The 24,933-nt window shown below is 38.3% G+C and overlaps 1 long non-coding RNA gene across 1 annotated transcript; it reads left to right on the top strand.

Moving 5' to 3' along the window:
* Window positions 1–19,130: 19,130 nt before the first annotated feature.
* LOC115929726 lies at window positions 19,131–24,020 on the top strand. The gene is made up of 4 exons (XR_004066698.1): window positions 19,131–19,261; window positions 21,219–21,328; window positions 21,720–21,850; window positions 23,534–24,020. It is a non-coding gene; the product is annotated as an uncharacterized LOC115929726 (long non-coding RNA).
* Window positions 24,021–24,933: the final 913 nt, after the last annotated feature.

The raw sequence follows: 24,933 nt of genomic DNA, 5'->3' as shown, positions 1-24,933 counted from the left end.
AGGAAAACGAGTTGAAACAATTATTTTGAAATGCTATAGATAAGTCATTGCTCCCAAATATGATCTGAATATTAATTTTTAATGTATTAAATACCTTTGTCACTCTTCCGTGTGTTAATGTTATTTTGTTATGAATTTTTGTAAATTCTATATTTCATCACATACTTCAAGAAATTACAGATGACATTTCAGGAGAATACTGCAGGAGCTTATTTCTTATTTCTTATTAACTTACTTACTATTTGAAGTAAGATATGTAAATCACATGAAAAGCATATCTTATTGTAGCTTTTCCCACATATTTGTATTACTTACTTTCTTAATAAGTACCAAATACTTTTTAGTATATAAGTTTTGAATCTCAACTGCAATTTTTTTGTAAGAAAATGATCAAACACACAATCTTCAATAATTACAATTGGGAATACATATAGGTTTGTTGTATCTCTCATTAGTAGTAATAAGGATGGTTCTCACTCTCCCAGCCCAATGTAAATGGGTAATGGACACTGTCATTTGTCATCAAGTTAATTTTGTTTGGCTTTTTATGCTACGTTTACACTATGTTCCCGGCGGCCCGGGCAGCCCCGTTTGCCCGAAACATAGTGCGCCGTGGGATTTTGGCAATATTTTTCTCTGTGTTCAAGTTTTTTTAGGTCTTGTCAAGTTTTCTCATGGTCTTTCTAGGTATCCCTGACGGGCCGTGCAGGGAAAGGGGCTGCTGACTCCCAGAGGCTCCAATGCGCAATACGGTTCGGCCCGCGTTCCACCACGGATGCCAGAACGTTCCCTCCCGGCCCGTCATGCACGTTCTGTTGGGGTCCCTCACGTTTCTCACGTTCTGATCGTGGCAGAACGTGACAAAACTTGAAAAGACCGTGATAAGCCAGAGAATGTGCGGGCCTCCTGTCCCACTACGGACCACCTCCAAGTTTTGTTACGGCCTATTACGGACTGTCACGTTTTGTTACGTTTACCCCATTTTACTACGGCCTACTAGGTTTCTCATCCGCACCGTGACTGCCGTGGCAAATATTTTTGACAGTTTAAAAATCTGACACGGTATCCATGGCAATCATTGCCTGTCACGTCTGCCCATACGGTCCCCCGCGTTGTGTTACGTCAATCCCGTTACGTCCACGGTGGCCTGAAACGTGGCCGCCGGGAACGTAGTGTAAACGTAGCATAATTTGGCTATGAAAATGATGGTAACATCTCCTGCTATGTATTAATAACATGTTGCTGAGAATGTCCTTGAAAATCCTTAAAATGTCATCACTTCTTCAACATCTACAGTAGTAAGCACTCAGTACTGGTCATCTTCAGGTCTCTGCGTCTACCTTATACCAATTTGTTGTCTATTTGGAGCAAGAAAGGCATTAACTCTGGGGTAAAATGATATGAGAGAATGAGTCTTACAGCGTGTTTCCACAGAAAACATTGACACGGTATTACCCGTGTAATATTGTGTCATACCGTGTCAGTTTTCCTCTGAAAACAAGCGTGTCGACCCGTGTCGACCGAGATACGGATTATCAGATCCACCTCTGCAGGCAAAAAATTAAGTTTTTCATTTCGGGGGCTCCATTTCAAATTTTTTGGAAATTTTTTGGGGCTACTTTTTCAACTTTCGGGTGCTCTTTTTTCCATTTCGGGGGCTCTTTTTTCTGGGGCTACTTTTTCATTAATTCATAAAAGGATAGGCCTACAGTTTGTTGAGATTTGTTTAGTAGGCTAAGGTTTCGGGCTTCCTGCTTCATAATTGCCTATTAAAAAAGAAACCCCTTTTTCTAGTTCAATAACTAACTTTTCATGCATTGATTTGATGCAAGAACTGTAACATAATCAATAGACCCTAGATTGTGATTATTTCTGGCCATGAATTTCGATAATCATTTTTCAAAGTAAAATTTTCACATGAAAATCAGACAGTCGTTTAAAAACGTTGACATTAGTAATACTTTTACTAATTCTAAGCTCAGGTTTCGTACATCTATTCACGAAACTATATTGGAATCGCGGCAATAATGATGCAAACCAACAGATAACAATTTCAAAGTGTCAAATCTCTTCGACTCGAGCTCAGCTAGCTCAGCTCAGCTTAACTCACACACTTCTATTCTGCTACTTGTCAAAGCCTGTTCAGCATCTAGACAAGGGTGATCCTCTGCCGACGGTGGACGGCTTGTGTGAATTTGTGCTGAAATATATACATGTTTATGGTGCAAGTAAAAAATGATAAAAAGGATAAAAACAATGATGATGCTGTGACTATTCGCAGCTGATGGCTTCCTTGAACTGCTTCAATGTGGGCAGCTCAATGACATTTGAAGGAAGCTCATCCCAGTCTTTCATGATGGAAATTGATTGCAGTTTGGCGATGTTTAGGTCTAGGTTCAGCTAATATGATCTACCAAAACAAAATTGACCGCCAAAAACTAGACCCCTACGCTATGTCTCGATCTTGCAACTGCGAAAATGTATGTGTTTTGGCGTACTTGCGTGCGACATGGTAAGCCAGGTAAGGTATGGAATATGGTTCGATTTTTTTTTATGACCGATTTTTGTGTATACAATTTTACACGGGGATTCAGCGCGTGGACCAAGAAATGCACACAATAAATACGAAGCTAGAAGAGAGCGCGTGGCCGCTCGTAATCGTTCCGGGGGCGATTTGAAATCATTTCACCTTTTGATGTTGCCCCAGAAATCGGATTTTGAGCCTATTTCGGGGGCTGTTTATGGTGTTTCTGGGGCGAATCCGCCCTCTGCCCCCGTGCATTTTTTTGGCTGCACCTCTGGTAGGTGGCTCTTGCCTTGTCGATCCCAACGAACTCCCTGTGAAATCGCTGTGGAAACACACAGTGACAAACCGTGTCTGGCGGATCGTCAGAGCGCGCGAAGCCCCAATCACCACTGCAGCGTATACAATAATATGTTTATATACGCGCTGTACGTAACAATGAAAAATGTACGTCACAATAGAATAGCGTGGAATCCTGTGTAGATCTGGATCCACGATCGAGGTCAAAGGTTGAATCTTGACTTCCGATTGACACGGTATTTGCCTGACTTGGAACACGGAACCGTGGCTAATCGGAATGCTGCGCTCTGTGGAAACAGATTGGTTTAATACCGTGTCGCGGCGACACGGTATTTCAATGCCGGAAAAGATAATCCGTGTTCCACTTTTTTTCTGTGGAAACACGCTGAATGTGCTTCTGGCTCCACACAGACAGTTATTTCAATGATTACAATTAATAGATTTTCAAATTAGAAATGAGAACAACCTTGTTGGTTTAAATTTTTTACAAACCTTTCTTTAATTTTCATTAAACTTTGTGGAAGCCAAGAGTCTGGAGAAATGTCCAATAATTAAGGGAGTTTACTGTTTTTAAAAGATAGTATGTTGTACAAATGCTAGTTTTGAAAGTGGAAGAAGGTAGTTTCGAGGACAGAGGTTCTGAATTAATTCCAATCGTCCCCATTACAACTTGATTACGTTTCATGAAAGCTAGGAAGAGTGTGCTCAAATGATTCATTACCGAGTAGTCTTCATCAGTAGTTTTCATGACTGAGAATTTAATAGTGACACAAACTGATTGTAATCATATATATATTAATGTGTCATGGTTGCTAAAGCCTTGGACCACCCTATGAAGACTTGGATACCATAACCACAAAGTTGTGACAAATACTTTAGCCATCACTACGAAAGTTTGTTTGTGGAAGTCATGTGGATGTGAGAGTGACAGTAATGAGCTGAGTTGTATCCCAAAGTTCCCAGGGAGTCCATTTCCATTCATAACAAAAACATTGGTCAGGTTGCACAGAGAGAGAGAGAAGGAAAGAAAGAGAGAGATTTTGGGGTGAAAGAATCACAGGGGTGGCAGAGGAAAGGGAGAGAGAGAAAGCAGGGGGAAAGGAAAAGGAAAGAGAAAAAAGAGAGAGGGGAAAAGAGAGAAAAAGAGAAAGAGGAGGAGAGAGAGGGGAGAGAGAGAGAGAGGAGAAAAGGAAAGATTTAGCAGGAAACAAGGTTGAGAGCAGAAGAGAAAATCAGTAAGCATTCTGTGTCATTTTGGGCATTTTCTTGAGGTTATTTTGGAAGGAAATGTGAGGTTATTGATATAGTGACAGTAATAGGAGTAAAGAGCCTTTGGGAAAAATGTCTAGTGTTTCCTCGCAGTGGTCTCTGAACCCATTTACACAATAAACCCTTTACTTACAGCCAAAGTGATCCATCTCATTATGAATTAAACCAACTCAGTACTGTGATAGCCATATATAGCATGCTATGAAGCTAGTTCATGATGTTAATAGCCTAGCTTAGGGTGCGTTTATGCTTCACTTTGAAGGCAGAATGAGCATTTTGAACCGCTCATCGTAAACGCAGTTCCACAGGGGTACTGTTTATGCTCCTTTCTCCAGGCGAACGTTGACCCCGGGAGGGTAGGTCAAGTTTTGACGCGTTTTTAAAAATATGCTTTGTAGGCACTGCATAGGCAGGAACACTGTAGGCCTATAATCAAGGAGATACACAGCAGATGACGATAAAGTCATAAAATGTGGTGTAGCAAATGCATCATCCAACAGGTTAGGCCTTCCTCGTGTTAGGCATCTTGCTTAATGATATGCTTTGTAGGCACTGCACTGGCAGGAGCATGCATTTATGCAGGCCAGGCGGAAATAAAAGAATAAAAGTACACAAACAAGAGAAATAAACTTTGAAAAATAGAAGGAAAAAGAGGGAAAATAATAATCTCAAAATAGAAAAAAAAAGACTAAATATTAAAAATATATCATCCAACATAGAAATTGTCTTTAATTTTTTTTTTTTTTAATCTAAATTTATTTTCGTTAGCACATTATATCATCTAATAACCCCCCCCCCCCCCCACCCATCCAGTGGATTTTCCACGGGTCCTGCTAGTTATAGATGTTCATGTGAACCAGGAACACGTTTATGATTAGATCATTTAAACATGTTTACAAATGATTGTGCGCTTATGCTTCCCAAAAAAACATCTTTTTGGAGAAACGCTCATCCAAAACGCACCTTCTTGTGAGTTTACGATCGCCGATTACAATCGGCATTTATCAGCGATTCTACGAAAAAGAGAAAGGACGCAACCCTGTTTTTAACTAAACGCGTATCAAAAGCCTCAATCTGGCCTGAAAAAGTTGAGCATAAACACACCTACAGTTGTGCTATATATGCTAGGAATTATGGCACAAACTGCATTAAATTATGTTAACCAGACTATAGGCCTGTCTCTTTAATTATTTCAATATCTTAGGTGATCTAATCATGATGGAATTCTTATAAATATGAATACGAGTGTATTATGTTCTAATCTTCAGCTTTGCGCATTTGTTGTCTCTCAAAATGTTCAATTATTGGGTTATAAAAAGTTGAAATAAGGTGCTACTATGTTATCATGGTGCTCTCTTCACCATTTGGTCATAAAAGCAACGTTTAAAAGCTGAATTCATGAAGAATGTAACAGTAGGGCCTACACCTTACTTATTATTTTTGTAATTTATTCTAATTTAATGTCAATGATTCTGAAAAAGAATGTTTCCATGACTGAAAGACCTTCCTATAAATTTTTATTTTCATAAATGTTTATTTTTTCAACGAATAATATGAATAAATAATCTTTGTTTATTTATAGAAGAGTCAGATGATAAAATTTGCCTGGAAAAATGTGTAGGGTAGAGAAAATGTAAGGAGAGAAAAAGGCAAAAATAGGATTTGAGGTAAAGATAAACAGGGGGGGGTAAGACAAACTGTGATGATTCCATAAACATGTGCTAGTTATGATTCTACTAAAACTTGTACATTGTTCCCCCCCCCCCCTCCACCCGTCCCCCTACCCCCTCCCTATCTCTCTCTCTCTCTCTCTCTCTCTCTCTTATATGTGTGTGGTGTATGTATGCGTGTGTGTGTGTGTGTCTCTCTATCTCTCTCTCTCTCTCTCTCTCTCTCTCTCTTTCCCTCTCTCTACAAAATGTCATTGACCCAGGGAGGAATAACCCAACCAAAACAAGCCATTGTCAATGGAATTTAGAAGAAAAGAGATACAATCTCATCAAAAGTAATGCATTAATCATTATTTTGTGGTTTGGCCATAAAATATGAATGGTATGATTAACACTGACAATGGAGAAAAGAAAATATTGGTTTTCATAAAGAGGCATTTTATAGGAAGTGAAGGATGATTGACTATTCACTTCTGATGACAATACATAAAGTTTGTGTTTCACGTGATGTACGTGCTTGGATCTCAAGTTCAAGAACTCCTCATTAAAAGCAAATTGGTTGCAGAAGGCCAGAACTTCTTTCTGTTCTTTTCTGTTCTCATTGATGGTGTCTGTTAATATGAGTAAAGATGGAAAGATGACAGGTCATTTGATAGTAAGTAGATTCAGAGGCATTGTCCAATTGTTCATTCTCCATTTCCTTCCTTGTTAGGAACTGGGCCCTGTTTCATAAAACTTGCTATCAATAACAAGTTACAGTAACTGTTATAAACTACTTAAATCATGGCACAGGGCCCAGTTGTAGAGATAGAGGGGCACAGACCATTTGTACCCAACCAGTTTTTTTTATTTACTTGTGTTAATCATTGCTTTGAATGATTGATAAAATATGAAGATGACACAAACAAGATGAGAGTTGGAGGACTTCCTCAGTTGGGAATGTTTCCATGGAAACAGATGGAGTGAAACTTCTGCAAGAAGGAAAGACTTAAGTCAAGCATTAAGTATACATTCAGAGTATAATGATGATGATAATCTGTTTTTTGCATAATCGTCTAACTATATTATGCTTCAGACATAATTCCCCATGTACCCAATAAGTAGCACTTGCAGCAAATGAACAGATTCTTGAGGGTATCTGATAGCTACACCCGGGTGGAGAGAGACACCTGTAGATGAAATTCCTCATCACCCAAGTACAAGTATCTCCACATCATAATAATATACACTTATGTATTTACCATTTGAATTTGAATTTAAATTATTCAGTCAGTAGTTTATCTTAAAATGGAAGTTTCTTAGCAGAGTCATTAGAATAGGGGCAGGAAATTCTGGATTAAATGTAGTTTTGATTGTCCCATCTTATCAAAATCCAGTCAGTGGTTTGCGGTTTCACAATTGAATAGATGGGGATACTCCTCGCTCCTCAAAACAATTTTATTTCAACAAAACGTTCTGACCACAACACCCTCCAATAGAATAGCTGTGACCTCCTGTTTTCAATCTACTTTGTAGGCTTCCCACTGACCTCTTACTAAATACTGTAGGTAACATCACTCTCTTTCTCTTTTCATAATATCTTTTTTAAAGGGGTGGTTTGAGAATGACAAGTGTTTACTATTTTGAAAAGAATATCTTGAAAAGAAATCAACGCTAATTCAGAATCATATCCATACTTTGACCCGTAACTCCGATGTGGAGATACCCTACTAAAACATACCAACAATCAATATCAATTGTTCAAATAATGGTTATGATTTAAAAGTTGTTTTGTTTGTTCCCTGTTTTGTGTCAATTTTATTATATTTTTTTGAGTATTTTTCCTAAAAACAAAGACTTTATAATATATGCTTTTTCACAGGATTCAAATCGCATACCGTACTAACGGTGGGGTGCGGGCACGTGCGTGTGTGAAGTTAGCGACCCTAATGATGAATTGCTTAGATTAACTTAATGAGGATCTGAGCATTTCATCATTACCGTTGCGTACTTCACACACGCCCGTACCCCACCGTAGGTATGGTATGAGATTGTATTGCGCAGCAATTTGTCGTGAGAATGTTATAAGTCTTTGTTTTTAGGGGAAAAAAAAAAAAAAAAAAGGCTTCTTCTCCTTCATTTCTCGACCGATTTTGATTTGGTTTGCTTTATATCGTAGAGCTAACTTTGGTACACTAAACTTCTACACAGAATTTTGAAATTGTTCTCCATTAATTAATTATGGTAATTTATGCAAATTTATTCCTAAAATAACAAAAATTGCTTCTTTTCCCTCATTTCTTGACTGATTTTGATTTGGTTTGCCTTATCTGGTAGAGCTAAATTTGGAGCACTAAACTTCTATACAGAATTGTGAGATTTTGCTCCATTGATTATTTATGGTACTTTATTTTTTTAATTTTTTGACCAGTTCAAAAGTGTGCCACATAAAATTTACGATATTTGTTGTTGCGAGATGCGGATGAGCGCTACGTCATTGACGTTCTGGTTTATCATATTGAATTGCATTATGCAGGCGAGACCGCCGAGAGCGTTTCCCTTGTTTTAAGTGCCAGCAGAAATGTTTTCACCATTTCTTTCAGTGTAAATGCTCATTCTCAAAGCATCAGTGAATGGTTCTGGTTTTAGGTCATGTGACTGTCCTCGCTTCCACGCCTACAAAATTATGCAGGGCAGCAACAAGTGGCAAACACACACAACTCACACACACGCACACCCACAAAACAGAATTATCCAACACTGACAGTTACTTATAATAATAATAATGACGCTCATGGGGCTTTACAAATATTACCCTGGTTATAGCCCAGCTGCCAAAGTAACTAGTGCTCAAGCATATCTGGTACCGGTACCCATTTACAGTTTTACACCCTGGGTGGAGAGGGGCAATGTAGATTAACATCTCGCCAAAGGACATTACTGCTGCGGTGGGACTTGAACCCTGTGCCTTGTGATCTGCAGTCGGGTGACTTATCCAATAGACCACAACACCTCTACACATGGGTTTTCCCAGTAGCATAAAGTCTAAAAATCAGATTGTTTTTCAATATTTTGGGGGCAGTGTAAATGGCCTATTTATGGAGGGTGGGGATCATCAATCTATTCATTGGTTTGAGATGGCCCTTGTTGGAGGGTGGGGATCATCAATCTATTCATTGGTTTGAGATGGCCCTTAATTGTTGGAGGGTGGGGGTCATCAATCTATTCATTGGTTTGAGATGGCCCTTGTTGGAGGGTGGGGGTCATCAATCTATTCATTGGTTTGAGATGGCCCTTGTTGGAGGGTGGGGGTCATCAATCTATTCATTGGTTTGAGATGGCCCTTGTTGGAGGGTGGGGATCATCAATCTATTCATTGGTTTGAGATGGCCCTTGTTGGAGGGTGGGGGTCATCAATCTATTCATTGGTTTGAGATGGCCCTTGTTGGAGGGTGGGGATCATCAATCTATTCATTGGTTTGAGATGGCCCTTGTTGGAGGGTGGGGATCATCAATCTATTCATTGGTTTGAGATGGCCCTTGTTGGAGGGTGGGGGTCATCAATCTATTCATTGGTTTGAGATGGCCCTTGTTGGAGGGTGGGGGTCATCAATCTATTCATTGGTTTGAGATGGCCCTTGTTGGAGGGTGGGGATCATCAATCTATTCATTGGTTTGAGATGGCCCTTGTTGGAGGGTGGGGGTCATCAATCTATTCATTGGTTTGAGATGGCCCTTGTTGGAGAGTGGGGGTCATCAATCTATTCATTGGTTTGAGATGATCCTTGGCCCACACTTTATAGATTCAGATGATTTATTGAAACAGACAAGCTCTGCAACAGAAGGATTACAAAAAGGCCATTTACACATCCAAAACATCATTTTGAAAAATCTGATTTTGGGGGACAACTTTTTACACTACTGTAAAAACCCATTAAAAAACGTTACTTCATACCGATTTATTTTGTGAGTACTGTGCATGCGCTACTCGGTGGTGCCTCTATGCAATAGCACAGAAGTGATGAAAGTCAAGTGAGCAAAAATCAGTATCTTACCAAAGTGTGCCGGTAGATTGGTTGCAGTGTAAATGCAGGTTATGTTGAGGATTAAACCCATTTACAAATGTATGACACCCTAAATTAGATGGTTAGTTCAAATGTGCATCTGTACTTTATAAATCTGAATGCTATTTCTTAGATTAGTTCAAAATGATTTTACCCCACATTTAGAACTGGAGAGACTAAACTTGACAACTGAGAATAGATAATATCATAAGCAAGGTTCCAAAAAATCAAAATCTTTTCATCAACATTCAGAGTGGTTGAAATCCAGAGGTGATGGATTGACTGGGGGGGGGGGGGTATGTTTTGTTTATTTTGACCTGTATCCGTGCTAATAGTATAAAAAGCCTTATTATTCTAGCTTGTCCTTGTTATCAGCTAATAACTGCTTGATTATTCATGCAAGATTAATCATGAAAGAAATACCTAGAACTTTTAAGTACAGTTGGAACCCACATAAAAGTGTTGGTGGAGGAGTAGAATAATGCAGTCCTGAGGCTTTGGTGGACTTCATTGCATGATTATTTCATGAATAAATGGAAACCTTATAACACCCCTTTATTTTTGCCCTTCTACCTAAGGGGGTAACAGGGTCCTTTTATTTGGGGGAGTTGAGGGAGGTAAAAACATCCAATGTTATTTTGTTGTGGGTAACAATTATTATACTTTGAATTCCCAAACTACATTATATATGTTGAAATGTTTTCCCTATTATATAGATAATTACACTCTTTAATAAAGAATAGCTGCACCATTAAATGAAGAATGGTTCACGATTGGAAAGAAAATAGTTGGGACTATTAAATAGAGAATAGGTCGAAATCAAGATGTTTTTTTGTAAGCCTCTTAACACTTTCTTGAAAATAGGATAGATTACTTTTGAAAATGCTCATTAAAAAGTGTTAATTGAGCCAGTAGCATTCAAGGGAATAATTGAATATACAGTTATCCTGCTATTAGTAATATCATCCTCGTTAAATTAAAGGACAATCCAACCCTTGTAATAAGTTCATTTGTATCAAGGAAGAAAAATAAGAGAACTGGGGGGCAAAAGTTTGAAAGTAATCAGACCAATAAGAAGAGTTATACATGTTTGAAATATGAGATTCCAGCAACTATAATGTGCTCCAACCTTCACATTTTTGTAAAGTATGAGCACACAATTTGGCATAAAAAAAGCTCATGAGTATGTGAGAAACACTTTGCAGAATGTTATTATAGGCCTAAATTTCATTTTGAAAAGATGTGATAATGTAAATAATTAAACAATATCATTTTGTGTTCTTGCCACAAACCAACAAACTTTAAGTGTGAACATGGCTATTTGAAATGTATTTTATTGTACAAGATAAAGGCCCTTTACCAAACTTGTTTAAAGAGCTTTAAAGTAATCTACTTTAAATGCGGCATCATTCACACACAGAAATTTTGGTGCGATCTTTAATCGTTTTGTGATTAACAACTGCTCTTAAGATGCACAGTAGTGCCATTGCACATCGAAGGTCAGGTCATAAAAAAAAAAAGCGCATGCTCCATCCAGTTTAAACACATATAACCGTTCACACACAAAATGTCAAGCTCTCTAGATACGGACTTCGTATCTACAGCCTGCATATGAATCGCAACTTTGTATCTATCCGAACATCATATAAACGACTTTCACACAGGGAAATTTTTCTTTTAAGCTGTTTAAAACTTTTGAGCTCTATAGATACAATGAATTTTAGCTGTGTGTGAAAAGGCTGATAGAACTCACGAAGAACAAATTTGTCCTTGGGATTCATGAATCCAAATTGGGAGGAAATTGGGGGATAATAATGCCTCAGGCTTTGAGATGACAGAAAAGTTTCTAATACTGTTTTCACACTGGCAATATTTTGCTTAACCCCGTACTATAGGTGGGGTTAAGGGGGGTCTTAGCCCCACCTATAGTACAGGGTTAAGCCTATTCCACTTTCTGTTCAGACTTGTTTTTACCAAAGTGGGCTAAAGTTGGCTAACCCCACCTATAGTACGGGGTTAACTAACCCTGCAAAATAGCAGGGCTAACTCCGCAATTGTGGTGCTAACTCCTGCTAACCCCGCAATTGCGGTGCTAAGCAAATGAATGAGAACAAAAATAGTCCGGTACTACGCAATGGAGCGTATCGCAGCTGGCCAGATGCGAAGTATGTCCGATCATAACATACACGATATCCAGGGTTAACGAAATGCAGTGAGAACAGCGGGAATTTTCTTATTCCGGAATAGGCGCTAGTACGGGACTAAAAACAGTGTGTGTGAAAAGCCAAAAAAATAGTCCGGGGTTAAGGATAGTAAGGGGCTAAGCAAAGTACGGGGTTAAGCGAAACCAGTGTGAAAAGAGTATCAGAAATAATCAGAGCCAGGTGAGAAACACTGAGGTTGGCTCTGTTCCAGCACAAGGACACCTAAATCTCCTTGGTACTAGAGAAAAATCCTGATAATACGTGAAGAACCAGTAATCAACTAAACAACAATTCGATATCAATAGACCAGTTCACGGTTAGCACATTACTGCAATGACCCCGAATATCCACAGATCTTCAAAACATGAAGAGGTCCCACTTTGTACATTGTGAAATAATCATTCCTACAGCGATGAAGGTGCTATATAACATAGCCTTTGTTTTCCTCTTTGAAAGAATACATCCACCTGTGTATCATGGATTGCACTGAATGTGCAAGAATGAATAACGATTACATAACTTTCATGAGCACGTATCCAGTATTTCGTCTCCGTGTATTTCACAATTTGTTCTGCAATGACCTTGATCTGCTCATGCTCAGACTGCAACCGTGAACTCGCTTATTGTCTTGCCTATATCATTGTCATGGTTGTACATGCTATTTGTGATATGCTTGAGGCACTTGATATCGCCTTTGACTGATTCTATTTCTGCAACTATGTTTTACATAAATGCTCTCTTAATTTCTCCACAATCATTGCCTATTTTTCTCTAGTCTATCCATAATCCAAGTATCAAAAAAGATATTGGTAATACAATAATATATATGCCAAATGAATTCTTTGGCACCTTATTTTTTTAAAAGATGTCTCATACCCCTTTCAAACTGGCCTGATTTTTATCGGATGCATCCGGACGCATTCGATGAAACGGCCACTATGAATGGTACAGAGGAGAAAAAGCTGATAGAATAGCCGATGAAAAGGAGAGAAAGAGCGACTAAATTCTCTTGCTCAAGAGCAGGAGAAATTCTCTTTCTATCGGTGTGACACCGATGAAACAGCCACTGTGAATGCGTTAAGGAGAAAACGGCCAAAGGTCGCATTAGGCGCATCTTCACAATCTCGAGATTGCCAAATAGTCCGCTATTTCTGATTTGGGAAATAATCCCGAAGTTACAAATCGCTTCTTCATTAGCTTGAGATTCAACCTCGAAACTTGAAACTCGACCTTGAGAAATTAGCTCGAGATATTTTGCTCAGCGTTAGCGCGTATTGCGAATCTTCGGTCTAGTGAAAATGCACAGGACAAATAGTGGGATATTTTGCAAACTATCCCAAGATATCTTGGGATGACAATCCTGACCAAATATCCTTCTAATTGCTACTTTGGTCTGATGAAGAAGCAAATTAGCTGGATAATTTGCGATCGGGATAGTTCAACTAGCTGGATATTTGGCAATCTCGAGATAGTGAAGACAGGCCTACTATATGCGCACTTTTTCGAAACCAGCTGTGTTTGTTGACTTTTTGTTGAACATATGCTGCATGCTAGCTAGGTGGGGCGCAGGCTTAATAATTGTGCAATAATTCGTCACTTCGGTTAAGGGCTCGCCACAGCAAGTGACTTTCACCCGCAGTATGAAAAGGACAGCAGGGAAAGCGGCGGTTTCACCTTTGTTTACATAAGGAAAATTCAATCGGTATTTTCATTGGTGTAACTCCGATAGAAGCACTATGAAATGGGTATCAGCCATCACCTAATGATTATGGTTCTGTTGGGCAAAATTGAGAGTATTACACTGTCATCCAAACACGCCAAAAAATGCCAAACCGGAGCCTGACCGCGATGTTTCAGTGATGTTACCAAGGCAACTACGCCTTACCGGCAAAAATTCCAAGCCTGAAACATACCAAACAGAAGTGTGATTTTTTTTGGCATGTTTTGGCATGTTTGGTTAGTATAAACGCTCGCAGCTGAAACATCGCGATGTTAGGTCACTTGACTTTAAGAGCAGGGCTAGCTAGAACGATATACACAAAGAAAAACATAAGAGAAGGTGATAGAAGGAAGAAACAAAGAATAACATAAGGAAAGACAGAAAGAGAAAATGATATAATGATAAAAACAAAGAATAACATAAGAGAAGGAGATAGAAGGAAGAAACAAAGAATAACATTAGGAAAGATAGAAAGAGAAAATGATAGAATGATAAAAACAAAGAATACCATAAGAGAAGGTAAAAGAAGGAAGAAACAAAGAATAACATATGGAAAGACAACTAGAAATAATGATAAAGATTAGATAATGGAAAGACAGAAGAGAAGATGAAAGATGGAAAAACTAGGAATTTATTTAGGAACGGTAGGGAAATTATGGTAGAACAAAAGAAACAAAGAATTGCGGCAACTGTAACTCAATCGAGTTTGCTGGACTGCCACAGCATAAAAACAGCTGATCAAAAAAGGTTTTTGAATCGGAGTGCCGCGCATGCGCATTACCAACCAAAACACGCCAAAACATCACTGAGCTTTTCAGTCGGTGATGTTTCTGCACAAGTGTAACAGGTGCGCGAAACATCACATTTTTTTTAGAAATGAGGTATTTGACAGTGTAAATACACCTACTATTGGGATAAAGTACATACTACCAGGGATATGTGTACAAGCCCTGATACTACATAGTATTTATTTGAGCCAATAAACCTTGTGGTTTGTGGTCTGGTGTCCTGCCCACTGGAACCAAACAGGACCTGATGTCTTTTTTCTTTTGGCAGCTGGGCCCCCTCTCTCATGCCCCTCCCTTCCTGAACAGACAGAAAATAGGGACAGTTTGTTTACAGCCTATACTTTTTGTTTTTAGAACATATATTGTTTTCTTAATATCAAGTGTGATCATTTATGACATCTCCCCCTTCTCTCTCTCTCTCTCTCTCTCTCTCTCCTCTTCCTATCCTCTCTCTCCTCTTCCTACCCTCTCTCTCTTCTCTCTCACTCGATCTGTCTCATCTTCCATTTATCTCTCTATAAACCCCAATCTCACTTGCTTCTGATTGAAGAACTCTTTCTGACAGTTTGTCTTCACACTGCTTGTTAGAGCGGTCTAGAGCAGTCTAGGAAGCAAACCGGTCCAGAGGTATTTCGCTTCCTGGCATGTTGTGTCTTCAGCTTCACACTCACCACTACACTACTGTAACAAAGACCGGTCTATGAAATGAGTGAGAATTTGACTGTTCCTTTTCTTTCTGTCTCATGACTTTGATCCCTCTTTCTCTTTTCCTAACCCTTACATGGTCTCCCTTTCTCTCATTAGCTGCATTCACACTGCAAGGAAAAACGTCAGGTCTTTTCTCACATCCCGGAGTTTTGTCAGAAGTTGCTAAGCAACTACCCATAAAGACAACCCCCTCCCCCCTCCCCCCTCCTCTCCTACAATTTTTATCTAGAAATATCTGTCTCTTGGAGTGTCGTTTTTTTAAACGGCAGCAGAAACTGTCACTGGTGTTTACTGTGTAAATGCTCGCTTTCGAATCACCAGCAAATCAGTCTGTTTTTTGTTGTTATGTGACTCTCCTACCTTCCGTGCTAGCACATGTAACAAGTGGCACATGCGTACAACAAAAAAAATAAAAATAAAGAATTATCGAACACTGATGGTTTCTTATGGGTTTTTGTAGTAGTGCAAATGGCATGTTGTTTAAAACGTTGGTTTTTCAAGAAGGTTTTTTTGGCTGTGTAAATGGGCCTATTCTCCCATTCTTGTTTCTCCACAACCCTAATCAACCTGTTTCCCATGCAAATTGTTGAATATACATCCCCCAGTTTCCTGTACAGACTAATCATAATAGATCCATGGAAATCCCATCTCCTCTAGGCCCCCCTATCCATTCTCTCATTTACCCCCTTCCTCATTTAGCTGGTCCCTCAGGGGTGGTAATCTATCCCCCGTAGACTCCCATTCTGAGAAGATTAGTCATTTACACAGTGATGAATACCAAATATATCCAGTGTATATTTGTCGCTCAAAACATTTGATACCAAGCTTCTCTATTCATACATCGGGGTGATGATAACTTGGTTATTATGAAGAGGTTGTAAAGAAATACAAAAACAGGGCATTTTAGTTGAGTTTTGAGAGAACGTTGGAGGGGGGGGGGGGGTGGTAAGTGGTTGAAGTGCAATGAGACATATGAGTGGTATATGAGTAGAGGTCATTCACCATAGCCTCAAGCCATCCCAACCACACACCAACCAACCACATAGCTATTTCAATCTCACTTAATAACCTCCCTTGCACTTGAGGGCCTTGCTTTTGAGATAAGATTCTGAATGAATATAATATTTTCTGTCCGATCATTTGTTGGATACAAACTGACTGAAAATATCCCTTTACAACATTTTTTCTTTTTAGGAAAGTATTTATGGACATGATACTCATAATAGACCTTGAGTACAAATGAAGGAAATTTTCTTTTTAAGATCTCTATATTCTAATGATAGATTCCTATATTACTTCAGTTTAATACGTACATGTAACTAATTTTCTACAATGAGAATCTTGTATTCGATAATCTTAGCTCAAGATAATTCCATGACTTTCTTATTATGCCTATATGTTGCAATATTTTTCTCAAACATTGCCTCAGGCTCATATGTCACTTTAATTTTGATATTCACAATCAAATCAATTAATATTGGATATCTCTGTTGAAGTTGAAGTTGTGAAACATCCTATTTTTGAAGAAAAAAAATGAGAAGAGCTGATTTAAGTTCGTATAGAGCTCTGTGGTGAAAAAAAGAGAAGTCTCATTCTGCAGCAGATCCAAATGATACCTCTCATGAACAAATCAATATTCTTTACCACCATAAACAAGCCTGCACATATATCCCCGTGTCCACACACACATTTTTCCGTGATTAGGCATGATATTAGGTCTACCGTTTTGGGATAGTCTTATACGATGAAATTGTGTGTGTGGACGCTTACTAACTATAATGAAACGATGCCCAGGCATGCGTTTCGTTATACGACGTATAAAGAATCACGCCTAATCACACCTAATCACGGAATGTGTTGTGTGAGGACGTAACTAGTATAACTAGTCAAACTAGAACGGTATAACTGGGTGGGGCTTAACGTGACCTCGAGCGAAAGGAGACCTGACCTCTCATTTCCGCTTCCATTTCATGATCGCAGTAGGAAACTGCGCACCTATACAACATTTTGCTATAGAGTTTCAGGAGTACTTTCTTCTATGTGTGGACATCCTGGAATTTATATGATGATTCTTTATACGACGTTTCGTTATAGAGTTTTGGGATAAATTGTTTTGTGTGTGGACACGCTGTATGTTTCCCTGTCTCAATGAAAATATGATTAGGAATGAGGGATGTGGTGATGGTGGGGAGAGTGGGTTTGGGTGGGGGGGGGAGTCCTTGCCTCTCATTCATCAATCCATTTCCTGCCCAAAGCCCATTTTAACAACACTCACACGTGGCCTTGGAGTCTTGCTGTCTCCTCGGCCAAAACAAACGATTCACCAGGAAAAGTTCAAAATCACACATTCAGTTATTCCTTCAAAAGAACCTTGCGAGGTATACATGTGGTTAAATGGATCTACAAAATTATGGGTACGCTTGATTTGTTTGGACTTACACTTTAATCAGAAGTATCCTTGTTCTCAATACAAGAATTCTAGGTCATTCTTGGCTTGTTTGAGAATGAAATATAAATTTCATGGTTGCCTGCTTTCATTATTTCATCTCATTAATTTGTCACAATGTTGTAGGATGCCTGTGGTTCTTGTTCCCATGTTTGGTGATGAATTTGGATGGTTAATGGAGAAAGAAGCAAGGAAATTCAAATTGCTTTGTTTTGTTTAGTTTTTTTCTGGTGAACCACAAAGGCATGTGTTCCCGTTATTTATGAATAGAACAATTATGTTGTGGCTGAATATTAAATCACTAGAATCCTACTGTTTTGCTCTACTAGCTTGCATTTTTCAAACTTCCAAAAGGCTTTTCTTCACATTCAATCCGGTACTACTGCATTCGTGATTGTAGCACCATGCATCCTAAGCAAGGAGGGGGAGTATGAGGCGCCGTTTGTAAACCTATTATTTAGACAACTTATATGTTATATAACCATTATTTAACAAATAATAACCATTATTTACATATAATGCAAGTAAATGTACATTTTTATTTGTATATAATTCTTAACGCATTTTCATTATTTATAAATAATTACAATTCAGACTTCATTATTTATAAACAATTAAAATTCACATTCCATTATTTATATATAATGAGAAGTGTATTTCCATTATATAATATATAATGAAAAACACATTTCCATTATTTATATATAATGAAAAGTGTATTACCATGATATAATATATAATGAAAAGCACATTTCCATTATATAATATATAATGAAAAGCCATTTCCATTATATAATATATAATGAAAAGCGTATTTCGATTATATAATATATAATGAAACGCACATTTCCATTATATAATATATAATGAAAAGCCATTTCCATTATATAATATATAATGAAAAGCGTATTTCCATTATATAATATATAATGAAACGCACATTTCCATTATATAATATATAATGAAAAGCGTATTTCCATTATATAATATATAATGAAACGCACATTTCCATTATATAATATATAATGAAAAGCGTAGTTCCATTATATAATATATAATGAAAAGCACATTCCATTATATAATATATAATGAAAAGCACATTTCAATTATATAATATATAATGAGAGGCGTATTTCCATTATATAATATATAATGAAAAGCGCATTTCCATTATATAATATATAATGAAAAGCGCATTTCCATTATATATTAAATAACGATTGTGTATGCAAATGTCAATGGTTGGTAACGCCCATAATATGAATATTCATGAGCTTGACTGATATTATTATCCTCTATTCCAGGCACCTTTCCATTTTGTGTTCTTTGTGCATTCTTATCAGAAATCCTACGTGCGGTAAATAAGTCTCTGTATCACCATTCTCCTTCTTATTTGAATGCAGATTTGGTTATAATGATTGATAACTGTAATCATCCTCATTATTTTAATAAGAAATTTTTCTATCTGTGATGGAAGTTTTTATGTACGATTGCCTGATCTGATGACAAGACTTTCGCTGCATGCATATTTAATGTATGACGTCACCCACACAGAGTGAGAGCTCGAAGTTTTCTTTGAAAGTTTGATGGTGAGTACAGCTGTAATTACGTTCAAATCTCGTAAATTGAATCATATTTATAAACATATCTGCTGTAGGTATGAATCTGCTGATTTGTCTGTACGTTATGAAGTGGTTTAAAATGGTTATATCTGATGAATTTAGGAGTAATCTACACTCGAACTTTTGATTCGTTATTTATCGTCGTGAGAAATATTTCAGCTCGATTGCCATCGTCACTCCTTGATCCTTGGCCCAAACTTTCGGGCGAGACCCTCTCTGAAAATTAGATACGAGTATAGGGTCTATAGGCAGATCACTTCACTAGCGCTAGCTGCATCAATGATCCAAGCTTTTTGTTACGTTTAGGTCCAACTGTTGAAAAACTACTTTCATAGTTGGGTCAGAAGAAAGTTAATAGCTAACACTAATAAGCATGGTCACAGTTGACATGAGTTGTGAACAAGCGCCAAAATTTAGACCAGATACCGAGATAGTTAGACGAGTACGAGAGTAGAAAATTTGAGGACTAGGCTAGCCCTAGGCCTACAGACCAGTAAATAATTGGACTACCTGTGAACAGGCGTGGATCCAGGATTTCTTAGGGGGGACCCAAATTTGAAAAAAATCTGCACCACCCCACTCTTACATGCAGGTTCCGCTAAACGTTTCTCTAAGTAGGTGAGGGGGGGGGGGGGGAGGTATTTACGATCAAGTAGAGCGTTGTGAAATTGGCGTGGTGTCTAAGGGCAAAGAATGTGCGGGGGTCAAGGGGTGGAACCCCCAGAAGCTCAGGGGTATAGGCATTTAATTGCGGTCAGATGAGCATATTAGCATACCTTATTTGTGACACTGGCAGGACACTAATTGGCGTCACTATTCTTTCTTTCTTTATGAATTTGCCATTGTCCCACAAACGCATTAAAAAGTATAATTTATTAAACATTGAGGAAAAATCTCGGAAAATTATGTCATTTCAGCAACATTTGTAAATCACCGGTATCGAATTAGAAATAAACCATGTTTGAATTATATTTGGGGGGGCATCTGTCACCCCCCCCCCAAGTCCCCTTCCCCATCAGTACGCCAGTGCCCCTCCCCCCGATCTACACATAACTGATCTCCCCTACCTTTCTTCTTTCTCTTTTTTTCTTTCCCTTTCTCTCCTATTTTCCTTTCCTTTCCCTTCCTACTCTCTGTTTTAGGTTTGCTAGGGGGAGGCAAGGGCCTTTTGGCCCCCCCCTCCCCGATCCACACATTGTTGGCGGGATTAATCGCAACTGTTCTCCCCTTCTTATCACCCTTTTCTTTTCTTCTTCCTCTTTTTTGTTCCCTTTTAGCTCTCCTCTATCCCTTTCCCTTCCTTCTCCTTTTTTTTGGGGGGGGGGAGGGAGGAGGAGGCAAGGGCCTTTGCCCCCCCCCCCCCGAACTACAACTTGTTGGCGGGAAAATTGCAACTGATTTCCCCCTTCTTTTCTTCTTCCTCTTTTTTCCTTCTCTTTATCCCCTCTTTACTTTTTTTCTTTCCCTTTCCTTCCTTCTCTTTTATTATTTGATGGGGGGAGGGGGAGAGGTTACAGCTGGGAGGCAAGGCTCTTTCGGCCCCCCGATCTCCTTCTTTTCCCCCTTTTCTTTTCCTCTTCCTCTTCTTTCTTTCCCTTTCTCTCCTTTTTCCATTCTTTTCCTTCTCTCTCTCTCTCTCTTTTTATTTTTTGCGGGTGGGGGGGGGGGGCGGCCCCCCTGGATCTGTGCCTGCCTGTGAACAGTTACGAGACATGAACTAGATCATCTAGAGACTGTAGATCAACTAGATCTGGATCAAGGAATTGAATATAAATTTCAATGTTAGATAATGAAGGAGGGCTTTTTTGGTAAAGAGAAAGTCCAAAAGAGAACAGTTAATTCTGCAAATGCTCATCAATGTTTTAATGATCATGCTCATTTCCTTTTATTCTAAGAATTAAATCCCCCCCCCTCTCTTTTACAGGAAAATGTACAGAGACTTGTCGCAGTTAATGTAGTACCAAATGCTTGCTTTCTTGGAGTATGTGCTTGAAACAAGAATGTCCTGGAGAAAACAGACCACCACAAGAGAAGGTAAACATATTTACTTTTGATCTAACTTGATCTGTTTAGTTTTTTCAAGTAAAACAAAATTTTGAATAGGTGAGGTCAAGGTCAAACTGAAGGGGATGCAAAGGGCTGGTTTGAGAAGTATTCATGGGATGGCTATGTATGAATCCACATGTCTACTAACACGTTGCTGAAGTGTTTCTCTTTTTAGAATTAACATTTTAAGCTCATGTGCAGGGGGAAAAGGGGGGGGGGGTCCAATACATGAAAAGGAACGACAAGCAATTAAAAAAATAGCAATCAACCTTCAAATTTTGCTGAAAAAGTAAACGTTAAAGACAACTAAAATATTAAATAGTGCTATTTATTTCAAATTTGGTTAATATTTATTGAATTGTTTATAATTCTGTTCCAGGGATTGAGAAGGAGGGCTTCCTGTTGAGAGATCATGGGGTGCCTTGAGGTTCCAGTCTTGATGTTCTGCCCCTTACCTGAAAGCGATGGCCTCTTGTGCCTGACATATTAGGAGCAAAGCACAATGGACTGGTAATTAATAATGAATATTACAATGGTTTTTTTTTAATCTGGTAAAGAAACAGATAAAGTCATAGCAAGTGAGCCTGTCATGGCATTTGGAGTGACCAAACATTTGCTCCTGCAACGACTGCTCAAGGCTTTATTTGTCAAATGTGTAGGGTTAGGCCGAGGGTTGCAATTGGGATTGAGGTTAGGTGTAGGGTAAGGTCTAGTGTTGGATCCCGGGATGAAGTTAAGTATTTGGATAATAGCGTAGGAAATTGATGTTGAGCAAATGTCTTGAGGAACAAGTGTCGTACAATCAGATTTTCCAGGTGCTGGTGGAGCTGTATGTATTGATACTCATCATTGGCAGTTTAAAAATCTTCCTTTGTATTATTAAACTAAAAATACGCTGACCCCCAGTTTGTGAAACGTGTATCTGATTTTTACGACCTGCTCTATTGTTTAGTGGTTATGTTGTAACACAAAATGAATTCTTAATCTTAATCCTGGATCCATAGCTAAACGTAATATTAACCCTAAAAGCTAATCTAAAACCCTATCATAACTTGAGCAATAACCATATATCTTGATGAAATAAAGCTTGTGTTAAGCATTGGCAGACCCAAAGTCAGGTTATCCTAAATTCCTTTCTACATACTGCTATTGTACAAAGTTGATATTTAAGTACATCCCATTGCAAGTTCTAAAATTTCTGTAAAAACCTTACCCTGCTGCAAGATGATAGTGTGTGAAGTAAGTTGGCTCATAGTAGAGCATGAATTATTACCTGCAATTCTCAACCAATACACCCTTGCCACCTGCAATCCATCTCACTTTCATAATATATTCTTTAAACAACATTAACTGAAGTTCAAAATTTTGATTAGTGATTAAGAAAGGCTACAAAGAATTGTATTCTTTTTTCACACTCGTATAATAGAGGGGGAGGGGGGGGGGGGGGCAGCCTAGCAGTACAAGATCAAATTAGCTTATATGATTATATCCTGCAAGTGTGATAAAGAAAAATATGTTTGTGTACTAAAAGTGAAACAAAAACAAATCACTGGAAAATTTTGGTTGTTAATAACTCAAAAGTTACACTCAAATCAAAACGAGGTTTTCAAAGCTTAAAGTTTAAGGATGTAAATTCTATGCCATTTCTATGAATGCTAATTGCTATTCTTAAAGCCCCACTGTCCTACTTGCTCTCTCTATATAGAAAACTTCCCCAATCGGTGTCTGTTGGTCCCCCATGATCCTCTCTTTCTTATGTTAGTTGAGAGCTGAGTTGATGAGATAGCCACCTGTCAGTGACCTGGCTGGGTGGTCTAATCCCTTCTGGCCCAGTAGTATTGACGGTCTTTAAAACAATGGTCGGAATGTTTGATTAGATCTTTTACTCAGACATGTAGTATATTAGTAATAAAATACATGTTTGGCAATATGGTATTTCATTTCAGACCATAATGAGAAGTAATATTTTAATCTGGGATCTCTTGTTGGCATGGAAAATAAGGAATGTACTCCTGTTGAGCAAACAGTGAATTTATATAAAACTAATAGCCCTTTGAAGATTACTATAAGAAGAAAAACAACAAGAAAGAAGAAAAAGAAATATACTTGTGATGTCAGCTTTAGATCTTAAAGTGCTTGTAACAATATTGGATTTTTTTTTCTTCTTTCAATTAACATTTTATTCATGAACAGCTGGCTTATTGGAATTGGTTACAAAGATACAAGTGGACTTGTCTGTAGTAGTTGCTGAAGAGGAGCAGTCAGCACAAGGAGCGTGTGCCTCCAAAACAACGTGGGAACTTCTCCCAAGTTCATCTCAAATCACAAGGCTCTTCAGGAATCAAGATGTAACAATGGAGGTTGAGAAGGAGTTTGCGACCCTCCTGATTTGGACTACTCGCTATATACATTCTCAAACAATGGATTGTAGCACTTCTGCACAAAACTCAACAAGTCATGATTGAGGAAAACGCAACAAATACTCAGTTGAGCATTGATTTATGTGACTGGTATTAGGGTAGGTTTCAGCTTGGTAATTTTATATAAACTATGTCCCAAAAGAACCTCATTGGTCCTTATGGTTCCACGCCACAAGCTGCTCCCTCCCCTGTTTCGGTATACCGAACCCAGACTATCAAGGGATCAAATGAATTAAAATCCACACTTGATTACAAATGAATTGATCTTTTGAATATTGTCATCATTTCAGGGTGGTTTTGGTTACGGGTTAGTGTGAGCTTTCTGTGCGTAAAATTGAGGGTACTTCGTGCGGAGATCAGTGAATGGATATTTCATGTACAATGCAAGAGAGGTGTCTATCTTCATTGGAATTCAGGATGTGAATTCCAATGAAGATGGCTTGTTTATAAGGAGAGAAGCAAGATAGATTGATGTAAACTTAATGACATCAGGGAATGTTTGCCTGTATTGTTTGAATGACACGGATATTGAATAACATGTAGTTAAGTGGAAAGAATGGCATAATATATTCGATTTGTACACCATCCTATTGAATTTTTTTTAAATAGCATTATATGATAACATTTGTGCACAGGTCTATGGAAAACCAGTAAGTGGCATATACAATAAGATCATTTACCGCAGCTCAAGGAATACCGTAGATATCACTTACCGCAGTTGCTGCTATTTGTGCCCACATGCATATTAATATCAAACAGTTGAAGCTAAAACTAATATAATCTAATTAACAGGTTTTTTTTCTCCAATTATCATAACAAGAGAGAAAAACATACTTTTATAATAACTTCCATTATTTCTTTATTTGATCCACGAGACCGAGTAGTCCAGCCCTTGTGAATCTGTATGTTCTCCAGATTTCATTGTCAGGGCCTATCAGGGGGGGGGGGGGTTGTCCCTATGACGATGCAGAGCATCGCCCACGAGCCACATAGCGGCGAGGCGATTAACGCATTTATAAGATGGATTTTTTAATTTTTTTATTTTTTTTCTCTCTCTCTCGCTGTCTCACTGCATTATAAATTTTTCATTTTCACGACATCAACATCTCTCACCATTAAACAGTTCTCTCATTTCCTTTCCTTTCTCTTTTGCTCTCTCTCTCTCTCTCTCTG

The sequence above is a fragment of the Strongylocentrotus purpuratus genome, unplaced genomic scaffold (assembly GCF_000002235.5).
Source record: "Strongylocentrotus purpuratus isolate Spur 01 unplaced genomic scaffold, Spur_5.0 spur5_scaffold_5, whole genome shotgun sequence".
Taxonomy (NCBI): domain Eukaryota; kingdom Metazoa; phylum Echinodermata; class Echinoidea; order Camarodonta; family Strongylocentrotidae; genus Strongylocentrotus; species Strongylocentrotus purpuratus.
This window is presented reverse-complemented; position numbering and strand designations above follow the sequence as displayed.